The sequence below is a fragment of the Suncus etruscus genome, chromosome 4, assembly GCF_024139225.1.
Source record: "Suncus etruscus isolate mSunEtr1 chromosome 4, mSunEtr1.pri.cur, whole genome shotgun sequence".
Classification (NCBI taxonomy): Eukaryota; Metazoa; Chordata; class Mammalia; order Eulipotyphla; family Soricidae; genus Suncus; species Suncus etruscus.
In genome coordinates, this window is record NC_064851.1 from 165,805,302 (window position 1) to 165,816,696 (window position 11,395).

The following is an 11,395-nucleotide window of genomic DNA, read 5'->3' on the forward strand; positions in this document are numbered from 1 at the left end:
ACCTACATTGTTGCTAACAACAATTCCATAATCTTTAAAGACATACATGTTTAAACATATAGTTTACCCCATTACTTCCATGCCAAATATTTATGATCTTGTTTTTTCTTTCAAAGCAAATTGTTTTGCCATCATATGTCCACAAATTTATTTTAACCCTTGCATTTGTACTATATGCATTTATAGAATAGAAACCTGTCTTCTTCAACAAATCCCTTCTTTTTCAGTTCTGTGATAGTATTTCAGAATATCCAGCTGGACAGATGCTTTATTTAGTTCCTGACAGTTCACTCTGGCAACAAAGGTTCAACTAGAGCATTATACTTTTTCAATCACTTAGTATTTTTTACTAGAGAAATATTTGTGACCCTCAAACATGGGCTAAGATATTCTTGTATATATATATAATTTTATTTATTTTATTTTTTTCACTTTGAATATTTTTTTAATTTAAGCACCAATGCTTACACACATGTTCGTAATTGGGTGTACTATTAAATGTAAACCCACTTTCATCACTGCAACTTTCCCACCACACATGTCCCCTATTTCCCTCCTCCATCAACCCCTGATGTCTTCGAGACAAGAATTGTACTCTCTATTTCATTGTCATGGTAGTTGTTAGTGTAGTTATTTCTATAACTGTACTTACCACTCTTTGTGATAAGCTTCATATCGTGGGCTGGTCCTTCTGGCCCTTATCTCTATTGTCGCTGGGTATTATTACTATACTGTCTTTTATTTTTCTTATATCCCACAGATAAAAGAGACTATTCTGTGATTATCTCTCTTGAATGACTTAATTCACTCAGCATAATAGTCTCCATGTCCATCCATATACAAGAAAATTTAAGAGTTCATTTTTCCTATCAGATGTCTAGTAGTCCATTTGGTAGATGTACTACTGTTTATTTAGCTACTCATTTGTTGTTGAGCATCTGAGTTGTTTCCATATTCAGGCTATTGTAAATAGCACTGCACTGGACATAGGAGTACAAGGGGCATTTTTCTCTTGTGTTTTTGTGTCCCTAGGGTATATAATTAGGAGTGATTAGTGATGTGGAACATTTTTTCATGTGCCTTTGGCCATTTGTATTTATTCTTTGAGGAAGTGTCTGTTCATTTTATCTCCCCATTTTTTGTGGTTAGATTTTTTTTAGTGTTAAGTTCTGTCAATATCTTGTACATCTTAGATATTAACCTCCTATCTGATGGATGTTGTGAAAATAGTTTCTCCCACCTTGTATCCTTTGAATTGCAGAAACTTCTCATTTTAATGTAATTTCATTTGTTTATCTCTGCTCCACTTTTTTGGACAGTGGTGTTTCCTCCTTGAAACACCACCTTGTCAACGTTATGGAGTATTTGCCTATGTTTTCCTTATAGTTTTGAATCTGGTATAAAGGTCTTTAATACATTTTGATTTGACCTTTGTGCATGATGTTAAAAGGGGGTCTGAGATGGCTTTTTTGTATGTTGCTGACCTTGTCACATTTCCACTTGTTTAAGAGGCTTTCCTTGCTCCATTTTATGATTATTGCCCCTTTGTCAAATATTAATTGATTGTAAGTTGAAGGGTCATCCTCTGAATATTCAAATCTATTCTATTGGTCTAAAGGTCTGCTTAGATGCTGCTTTAATGATTATTTCTTTGTAGTTGGGGAAAGTGATACCTCACATCATTTTCCTCAGGTTTGCTTCAGCTAGTCTTGGCTGCTTATTGCTTTCATTTCTGATTTGGTTTACTAAGTTTTTCTCTCTCCTTTTCTTTGTGAGTTTTGATAGTGGTTTATCAATCTTGTTTATTTTTTAAAGAACCAACTCTTGTTTTCATTGATTTTCACTTGGATAGAATTTTGGATTTTCCATTTATTGAATTTTGCTTGAAGTTTTATTATTTCCTTTCTTCTCCATATTTTTGGTTCATTTTGTTGTTCACTTTCAATTTTGTAAGCTGTGACATTAAGTAATTTATGTAGGACACTTCTTACTTTCCTCTGGATGCTTGCAAAGCTATAAATTTTCGTTTTAGTTCAGTTTTGCTGTATTCCACAGATTCTGGTAATTTTGTGTCTTTGTTCTCATTTGTTTCCAGAAGTTTTTTGATTTTCTCTTTGATTTTATCTCTGACCCCATGGTTATTCAGTAGTGAGTTGTTTATTTTTAGGTGTTAAAATTTTTCCTCTATATCTAGTTGTTATTTATTTCTTATGTCAGTGCATCATGGTCTGAGAAGTTAGTTTGTATAATTTCTATCATCTTTATTTTATGTACATATGTTTTAATGGTTAGCATGTGGTCTATTTGGAGATTCAATATTATGCATTGTTGAAGAATGTATATCCTATTTTCCGGCAATGGAGAGCCCTATATATCTCTACTAGGGCAATTTCTTTTACTGCTAGTATATTCTTGTTAGAATTCATCCTGGTTGACTTATCAAGTGGTTTACAAGGCAGTTTTATTTTTAAATAAGTTTTATTGTGACCAAAGGGAATTACTAATCTTTTACAGTAACAGTAATATTTAAGGTACATGATGACAATAAATCAGGGCCATTCCTACCACAAGCATTGTCCTCCCTTCACCCCTATTCCCAGTATGCATCCCATATCTCTCTCTCTTGAACTGCCCCCCACCCCCCAGTCTGCTGTGTATAGCTTGTTGTAGATTGGGTGTCAATTCTGTTGGCCTTGACTTTCGGTTTGGTGTTTGAGTCTGATCATTTTTTATTTCCACTCAATGTCCATACAACTGTTTGGTATTCATACCCTCTATTTTTCCCCCTCAATTCATGAGGCAAAACAAGATGATTCATGTTATGAGCTTCTGTTAAAAAAAACCAAACTGGGAGGATTCCTTCTAGAATTTATAAATATTGATTTAAAAGAAAAAAGAGAAAAAAGAAAAATATCAAAAAAAACCAGCATTTACAAACAAAAGAAAAGAAAAAAGCACCCAGGTACTAAAAACAACAACCATCATATATTAACCACGAGAATGAAAGTAAATAAAAATTAAAATAATATAAAAGAAGAAAAAGAAAGAAAAAATAAAAAGAGGAGAAAACAAAAAATTAAATAGTAAAAAAAAAAGAAAACAGAAAAAACACACAAAAATAAAAATAACGGAAGGAGGGCTTGTATGGCAGGCTTTGTGTTCTTTTGTTTGTTTGTTTTTGTTTTGTTTTGTTTTTAAAGGCACAGTAAGTATTGGAGAAATTATTAGACAGGGAATTCCTTTGACCAAAGAGATACAGGGTTTCTCCGCCCTTGAAGCATACTGCCATGGGAACTATTGCAGGCTCCATACATGCTCATTTTCACACCCCAAGGTCTTTTTATGGTGCCAGGAAACGTTCCATTCAGTTGTGGATAATAGCATAAAGAAAGACTCTATCCTAGCCTTTTTCCTATGACCTATGCAAATACAGGGCAGTTTTGAAGTCTCCCACTATTATTGTGTTGTTATGATATCTTTCTTCAAGTTTTTCTGTAATTATTTTAAATATTTTGCTGGCCTCACGTTGGATGCATATATGTTTAGTAGTGTGATTTCTTCCTGTTGTACATATCCCTTAATTATTAGTGAATGTACATTTTTGTCTCTTATCACTTTTTTAAATCTAAACTTTGTGTCATCTCAAATTAGTATGGCCACTCCAGCCATTTAAAGGAAGTTGTTTGTATAAACCTTTGAGTTTGAGTCCATATTTAATCTGACTATTCAGATGTGTTTCTAGTATGTAAGCAAATGTTTAATTCAGCTTTTTGATCCATTTTGTCACTCTGCATCTCTTAATAGGTGCATTAAGTCCATTGATGTTGAGAGAGATGATTGTCATGGAGTTTAGTGTCATCTTTTGGTAGGAGTTTGGTATGTTTTGTGATATGTTTTATATTAAAGTAGATCTTTCAATTCATCCTTTAAGGTTAATGTTGAGTTTGTGAAGTTTCTAATCTATTGTTTAGCTGTAAATCTGTGTTCCCCTCAAACCTGAATGTAATTCTGGCTGGATGAAGTACTCTTGGCAAGCATTCATTTCTTTGAGTTCTTTCACCATATCCCACCACTGTCTTTGGGTCTTTCCGGTTTCTTGTGATAAGACTGCAGTAAATCTTAGGAATGTTCCTTTAAATGCAATTTCTCTTTTTTATCATGCTGCTTTTAGTGTTTAATCACTATCTACGGGGTTTGCATTGTACCTAGTATGTGTCTTGGGGTGCTTTTCCTTGGATCTTTTTTGTTGGTACTCTTCTGGCATGTAGGATTTGGTTGGATGCACTCTTTAGCTCTGGGAGTTTCTCTGCAATTATGTCCTTGATTATTGAAACTTTATGGGGGTTTTCTTTTTGTGTTTCTGGAACTCCAATGATCCTTATGTTTTATCTGCTAAGCTTATCAAAAACTTCTATTTTCATCTGTTGAGTAATTTTCCCATTGTCTGATCATTTGTTTTAAGGCTCTTTGACAGCCTCTTATGTTGTATGGAGTTGTTATGCATCCTATCTTTTAGCTCATTGATTCTGTCTTAGACCAGAGGCTTTCTAGTGAGATTTTGACTAGAAAAACTACCAAGACTTTAGCCTTGTTATTTTAGTTTGACGTTATCTTATTTCTACTCTTAGGTTTTCTTGATTCTTATTTGTGGTATGTTCCATTTGTTCCATGCTTTCTTTGAGTTCTATGAACAGCTTCCATATATCTTCTTTGAAATCTTTATCTGAAAGAATAAATAGGTTGTGGAATTTTTGGGTCATCAGAGCTACCATATTTGCTCTATAAGCATGGTGGGGCCCTAAACAGTTTCCCCATGTCACAGTTGTAGTGTGTATTTTCTTTTTATTATTTATTTATTTATTTATTTATTTATTTATTTATTTATTTATTTATTTATTTATTTTTGGGGTTTGGGGCCACAAATAGTGAATGCTCTGGGGCTGCTCCTGGCTATAAGCTCAGGAATTGCTCCTGGCATGGGGGAATACATGGGACCCTGGAGAATAGAACCACGGTCCATCCTAGGGCAGTAGCTTGCAAGGCAAATGCACTACCACTGTGCCACGGCTCTAACCCCAGGTAGTGTGATGTTTTTTATGTCCATGTAAGCATTCCTTGACTAGAAGTTTCTTTGTCTTTGTTTTTCACCTACCAAGTCACTTCTGGGTCCAAAATTTTTTGGATCCAAATGCTTCTGTCTGCCTCCTGCAGGCTTGTTGTTCTTGGCCAGATTAAACCACTCTTGGTTCCCCTTCTGGCTTCTGTTTCTCAACTGGGCACTGCTGACATCACTTCATAGTCATATATTCCTAAAATAGTTTAGGCAATATAATTATGGCCCAATCATATGACTTCTTGCTTCATGAGTGTATTCATAAGAAAATTCAGAGGAGAAAAAATAAAGGAAAGAAGCTTGGAAGACTATTTTGTGTCTATCTCTCTCGCTCTGACTTATTTCACTCAGCATAATAGAGTCCATGTACATCAATATGTAGGAAAATTTCATGACTTTATCTCTCCTGATGGCTGCATAATATTCCATTGTGTTTATGTATCACAGTTTTTTTTAGCCATTCATCTGTTGAAGGGCATCTTGGTTGTTTTCTGAGTCTAGCTATTGTAAATAGTGCTGCAATTAATATAGGTATGAGGAAGGGATTTTTGAATTGTATTTTTGTGTTCCTGGTATCATTATTAGTGTATAAAAAGGCCATTGACTTTTGCGTGTTAATTTTGTAACCTGTCACTTTGCTATATGAATCTACTGTTTCTAGAAACTTTTTGGCAGTCTTAGGGTTTTCTAAATATAGTATCATGTCATCTGCAAATAGTGAGAGCTTGACTTTTTCCTTCCCTATCTGGATGCCCTTGATATCTTTTTCTTGCCTAATTGCTAGGTCAAGTACTTCCAGTACTATGTTGAATAAGAGTGGTGAGGGTGAGAGAGGGCAGTCTTGTCTTGTACCTTATTTTAGAGGAAAGGCTTTTAGTTTATCTCCATTGAGAATAATACTTGTCATTGGCTTGTAAGGACATTATTGTAATAATCCCCAGAGACAATAGAGATGAAGGCCAGAAAGACGGGCCCACAATATGAAGCTCACCACAAAGAGTAGTGGTACAGTTAGGGAAATTACACTAATAACTATTATGACATTGTTAATGAGTGAGAGAAGTAGAATGCCTGCCTCAAATACAAGCAAGAGTTGGGAAGGAAGGTAGGAAGGGGGGCTTTGGTGGTGGGAATATTGCACTGGTGAAGGGAAGTGTTCTGTTTATGACTGAAACCCAACTATAATCATGCTTGTAATCATCATACTTATATGGAGATTTTATATATTAAGAAAAATTTAAAAAACAAGAGCTTGGAAGAAGATTCAATTATTTAGGTGTCATATAGTATTTTAGAGACATTAGCACAATTATGCTCTGATGTAGCTATTTAAGATTAGTCAATTATGCTTAATTTTTTTGTCCCCCAATTTACAATACAGACCAGGCAAAGGGCCTGGGTTGAGGTATACATGGGGTGCATTTAATGTACCTCCTCTTTCTATACAGTCAGTGTAAAGAACACAGCCTGTGGTAAGAATTGGGAGGCCTTAACTTTTCTTTTCTTTTTTTTGATTTATATATATATATATATAAACCCTTCACCAGTGCAACATTCCCATTACCAATATCCCAAGTGTCCTTCCTCCCCACCCCACACCAGCCTGTACTCTAGACAGGCTTTCTACTTCCCTTATTTAATCACATTTTGTTATGATAGTTCTCAGTGTAATTATTTCTGTGACTGCACTAAACGATCCCTGTGGTGAGCCTCATGTCAGGAGCTGGACCCTCCATTCCTCCTCTATTTTGTCTCTGAGAATCATTACACAAATGTTTTTCTATATTTCACAAAACCCATAGATGAGAGAGACCACTCTGTGTTTATCTCTCTCCCTCTGACTCATTTCACTCAGCATAATAGATTCCATATATATCCATGTATAGGAAAATTTCATGACTTCATTTCTTCTGATGTCTGCATAATATTCATTTGTGTATAGGTACTATAATTTCTTTAACCATTCATCTATTGAGGGGCATCTAGGCTGTTTTCAGAATCTGGCTATTGTAAACAAGGCTGCAATGAGTGCTTTATTTTACTAAAAGTTGAAAATGATCAGCCTTGGGGCTGGTGTGCTGGCGCAGTGATAGGGCACTTGCCTTGCATGCAGCTGACCTAGGACGGACCCCAGTTCAATCCCCCAGAGTCCCATGTGGTTTCCCAAGCCAGGAGCGATTTCTGGATTCATAGACAGGAGTAACCCCTGAAAGTCACCGGATGTGGCCCAAAAACAAAACAAAAAAAAGTGATCAGCTTATTATACAGGAATAAAGAGTCAATTTAATTACAAATATTAAATGATGAGATTATAATGCTCCAAATTCCTCTAAGAATCAGTAAACAATAAATAATTCCAAATGGATTTCCACTGAGCTATGAGAGTTTTGAAAATAAAATAAACCTTTTATTCTGAGCACAAAGATCAGGGACTTTTCTCTTGAAATAACTTCTAAATGTAAGACTAAAGAATATTAGCTAAGTAATGGAAGTGGGAAAAGATATTGGGAGCAAGAAAGGTGGGGCAAAATCCTAAGATCTGAAACAGTATTTGATTAGTATATTGTATTGTGCAAAGCTTGTGTTGTTAACCATTCTCAGGTAATTCTCACCCACTGTCGCAGCTTCTTCCTCAACATCAACATTTTTGCAAGGACCACATGACTGTGTCCCTCCCAATGCAAATCCATTCAACTCCTATTTCTCCATTAGGAGATGGCAACTTTGGCTGCCCATTAGGTCATAACAACAGAGTACTTATGAATTGAATTAATAACCTTACCAAAGGGACCCAGAGAGCTATCTTGACTTCTCTCTTCCACCTTTCTACTTCAAGAGTTACAGTATGAGTATATGCTAAATAGGAGCATAACTATAACTTAGAACTCAACCTGAGGAACTCAGAGAAAAATGATTTGTGAGTGTTAAGATCAGTATATTACAAAATAGAAACATTTCTAATGTGATATTGCCAGTTTCTGTGGTGTGAGATAGTACTTCAATGTTTCTTTTTATTTGCATCTCCCTGATGATTAGTGATGTGGAACATTTTTTCATGTATCTTTTGGCGATTTCTATTTCTTCTTTGAGGAAGGCTTTGTTCATTTCTTCTCCCCATTTTTGATGGGGCTACATATTTTTTGTTAAGTTTTGTCAATACCTTGTATATCTTTGATACTAGCCCCTTATCTGATGGGTATTGGGTGAATAGATTTTCCCATTTTGTGATTGGCTTTTGTATCCTAGGCACTATTTCCTTTGAGATGTAGAAGCTTCTCAGCTTAATATAGTGCCATCTGTTTATTTCTACTTCCACTTGTTTGGAGAGTGCTGCTTCTTCCTTAAAGATGCCTTTAATCTCAATGCCATGCAGTGTTTTACCTACATGTTGTTCTATATACCTTATGGTTTCAGGCCTGATATCAAGTTCTTTAATTCATTTGAATTTGACCTTTGTGCATGGTGTTAGAGGGGCATCTGAACTCGGCTTTTTGCAAGTGGCTAACTAATTGTGTTAACACTACTTATTAAAGAGGCTTTCCTTGCTTCATTTTGGATTTCTTGCTCCTTTATCAAAGATTAGTTGATTGTATGCCTGGGGATCATTCTCTGAATACTCAAGTCTATTCCACTGATCTGAGGATCTGTCTTTATTCCAATGTCATGCTATTTTAATAAATATTATTTTGTAACTCAATTATAAATTGGGGAAAGTAATGTCTCCCATATTCCTTTCACCAAGGATTATGTTGTCTATACGTGGGTGTTTATTGTTCCAAATGAATTTCAGGAGTTTTTGATCTACTTCTTTGAAGAATGTCTTGAGTATCTCTAGAGGGATTGCATTAAATCTGTACAATTCTTTCGGGGATTATTCCCATTTTAATGATATTTACCCTGCAAATCCATGAAACAGGGTATCTATTTCCATTTCCTTGTATCTTCTCTTATATCTTGAAGCAGGCTTTTGTAACTTTCTTTATATAGGTCCTTCACCTCTTCAGTTAAGTTGACTCCAAGGTATTTGAGTTTGTGTGTCACTAATTTGATGGGATTGTTTTTTATTAATGTCCATTTCTTCCTATAACTATTACTTTATAAGAAGAGCATTGATTTTGAATGTTATTTTTGTAACCTGCCCTTAGTTATAGGAATCTATTGTTTCTAGAAGTTTTTTTCCAGTCTTTAGGGTTTTCTAAATTTAGTATTTGTCATCTGCAAACAGAGTGCTTGACTTTTTTTCCTATCTGGATGCCCTTGATATCTTTTTATTGTCTAATTACTAGCGAAAATACTTCCAGTACTATGTTGAATAGGAGTAGTGAGAAAGGGCAGATTTGTGTTGTACCAGATTTAGAGGAAAGGCTTTTAGTTTCTCTCCTTTGAAAATAATATTTGCCATTGACTTGTAGTAATGGCCTTGACTATATTGAGAAAAGTTTCTTTCTTTCCAATTTTGATGAGGGTTTTTTTTTTATCAAGAATGGGTGTTGGACCTTATCAAATGCTTTCTCTGAATCTATTCATATGAGTTTTATTTTTCTTTTTGTTGATATGTTGTATTATGTTGATTGATTTAGGGATGTTAAAACATCCTTGAATTTTTGGGATGAAACCTTCTTGGTCATTGTGAATGACTTTCTTGCTGAAGCATTGGATTCTATTTGCCAGGAATTTGTTGAGGATCTTTGCATCTGCGTTAATCAGGAATATTGGTCTGTAATTTTTTGAGCATCTCTGTCTATTTTGGCATCAAGGTAATGTTAGCTTCATAAAAACTTTAGAAAGTATGATAGGTTTGAAAGAATTCATTAGAGAACCCATCTGGGACTGGCCTTTTGTTTTGCAGAAAACTTTTGATTACCATTTTAATTTCTTTATTAGTTATGGGGCTGTTTAGATATGCTACCTCATCCTTATTCAGCCACGGGAAGTTATGAGTCCAATAATTTATTAATTTCTTCCAGGTTCTCATTTTTCATGGTATAGAGTTTCTCAAAGTAGCTCTCATTGCCCTTTGAATCTCTGCAATATTTGTAGTTATCTCCTCTTTTCATTTCCAATCCAGTTTATCAAGTTTCTCTCTAGCTTTCTTTGCAAATTTTGCACTGGTTTATCAATCTTTCTTATTTTTTAAAAGAACCAACTTTTGCTTTGGTTGATCTTTCAGATTATTTATTTGGATTTTCATTTCATTGATTTCTGCTCTAAGCTTTGTTATTTCCTTCTGCCTACCTATTTCTGGTTCCTTTTTTTGATCGTTTTCTAATTTTATAAGCTGAGTCATTAAGCTATTTATGTAGGCTCCTTCTTCCTTCCTGATGTGTGTTTGAAAGCTATAAATTTTCCTCTCAGTACCACTTTTGCTGTGTCCCATAAATTAAGATAATTTTGTCTTCATTGTCATTTGTTTCCAGGAATGTTTTCATTTCCTCTCTGATTTCATCTCTTATCCACTTGTTGTTCAGTAGTAAGCTGTTTAATTTCCAGGTGTTAAATTGTTTCTTCTGTTTCCCTTTGTAGTTCACAACAAATTTCAGTACCTTGTGATCAGCGAAGGTAGTCAGCACAATTTCTATCCTCTTGATTTTATGAAGGTATGTTTATGTGCCAGCATGTGGTATATCTTGGAGAATGACCCATGCATATTGGAAAAGAATGTGTTCCAGGTTTCTTTTGATGGAGTGATATATATATAATATATATATATATCATATATATCATATATCATATATATATCACTTCATCATATATCATATATATATATATATCACTCCATCCAAAGAAACCTGGAACACATTCTTTTCCAATGTGCATGGGTCATTCTCCAAGATATACCACAAGCTGGCACATAAACATACCTTCATATATATATATTTAGAGCTAGTATATTTTTGTTGGGTTTCTTTCTGTTTGACCTATCAAGGAGTGACAGAGTAGTGTTGAGGTATCCCATAATTATTGTGTTGTTATTGATATATTCTTTCAGATTTGTCAACAATTGTATTAAATATTTTGCTGGTCCCTTATTAGGTGTGTATACATTAGGAGTGTGGTTTCTTCCTGTTGTACATATCCCTTGATTAGTACAAAATGTCCATCTTTGTCCCTTACAACATTTCTGAGTCTAAAATTTGTGTCATCTGATATTAGTATGGCCACTTCATCTTTTTTAAAGGTGATGTTTGCTTGGATGGCTTTACTCCAGACTTTGATTTTAAGTCTATGTTTAGTCAGACTATTCAGGAGTCTTTCTTGTAGGCAGCAGAGAATTAGATTTAG

The 11,395-nt window shown here is 34.6% G+C and overlaps 1 non-coding gene across 1 annotated transcript; it reads right to left on the reverse strand.

Moving 5' to 3' along the window:
• Positions 1-6,469: 6,469 nt before the first annotated feature.
• Positions 6,470-6,602, reverse strand: LOC126007773 (small nucleolar RNA SNORA51). The gene has a single exon (XR_007495257.1). It is a non-coding gene; the product is annotated as a small nucleolar RNA SNORA51 (small nucleolar RNA).
• Positions 6,603-11,395: the final 4,793 nt, after the last annotated feature.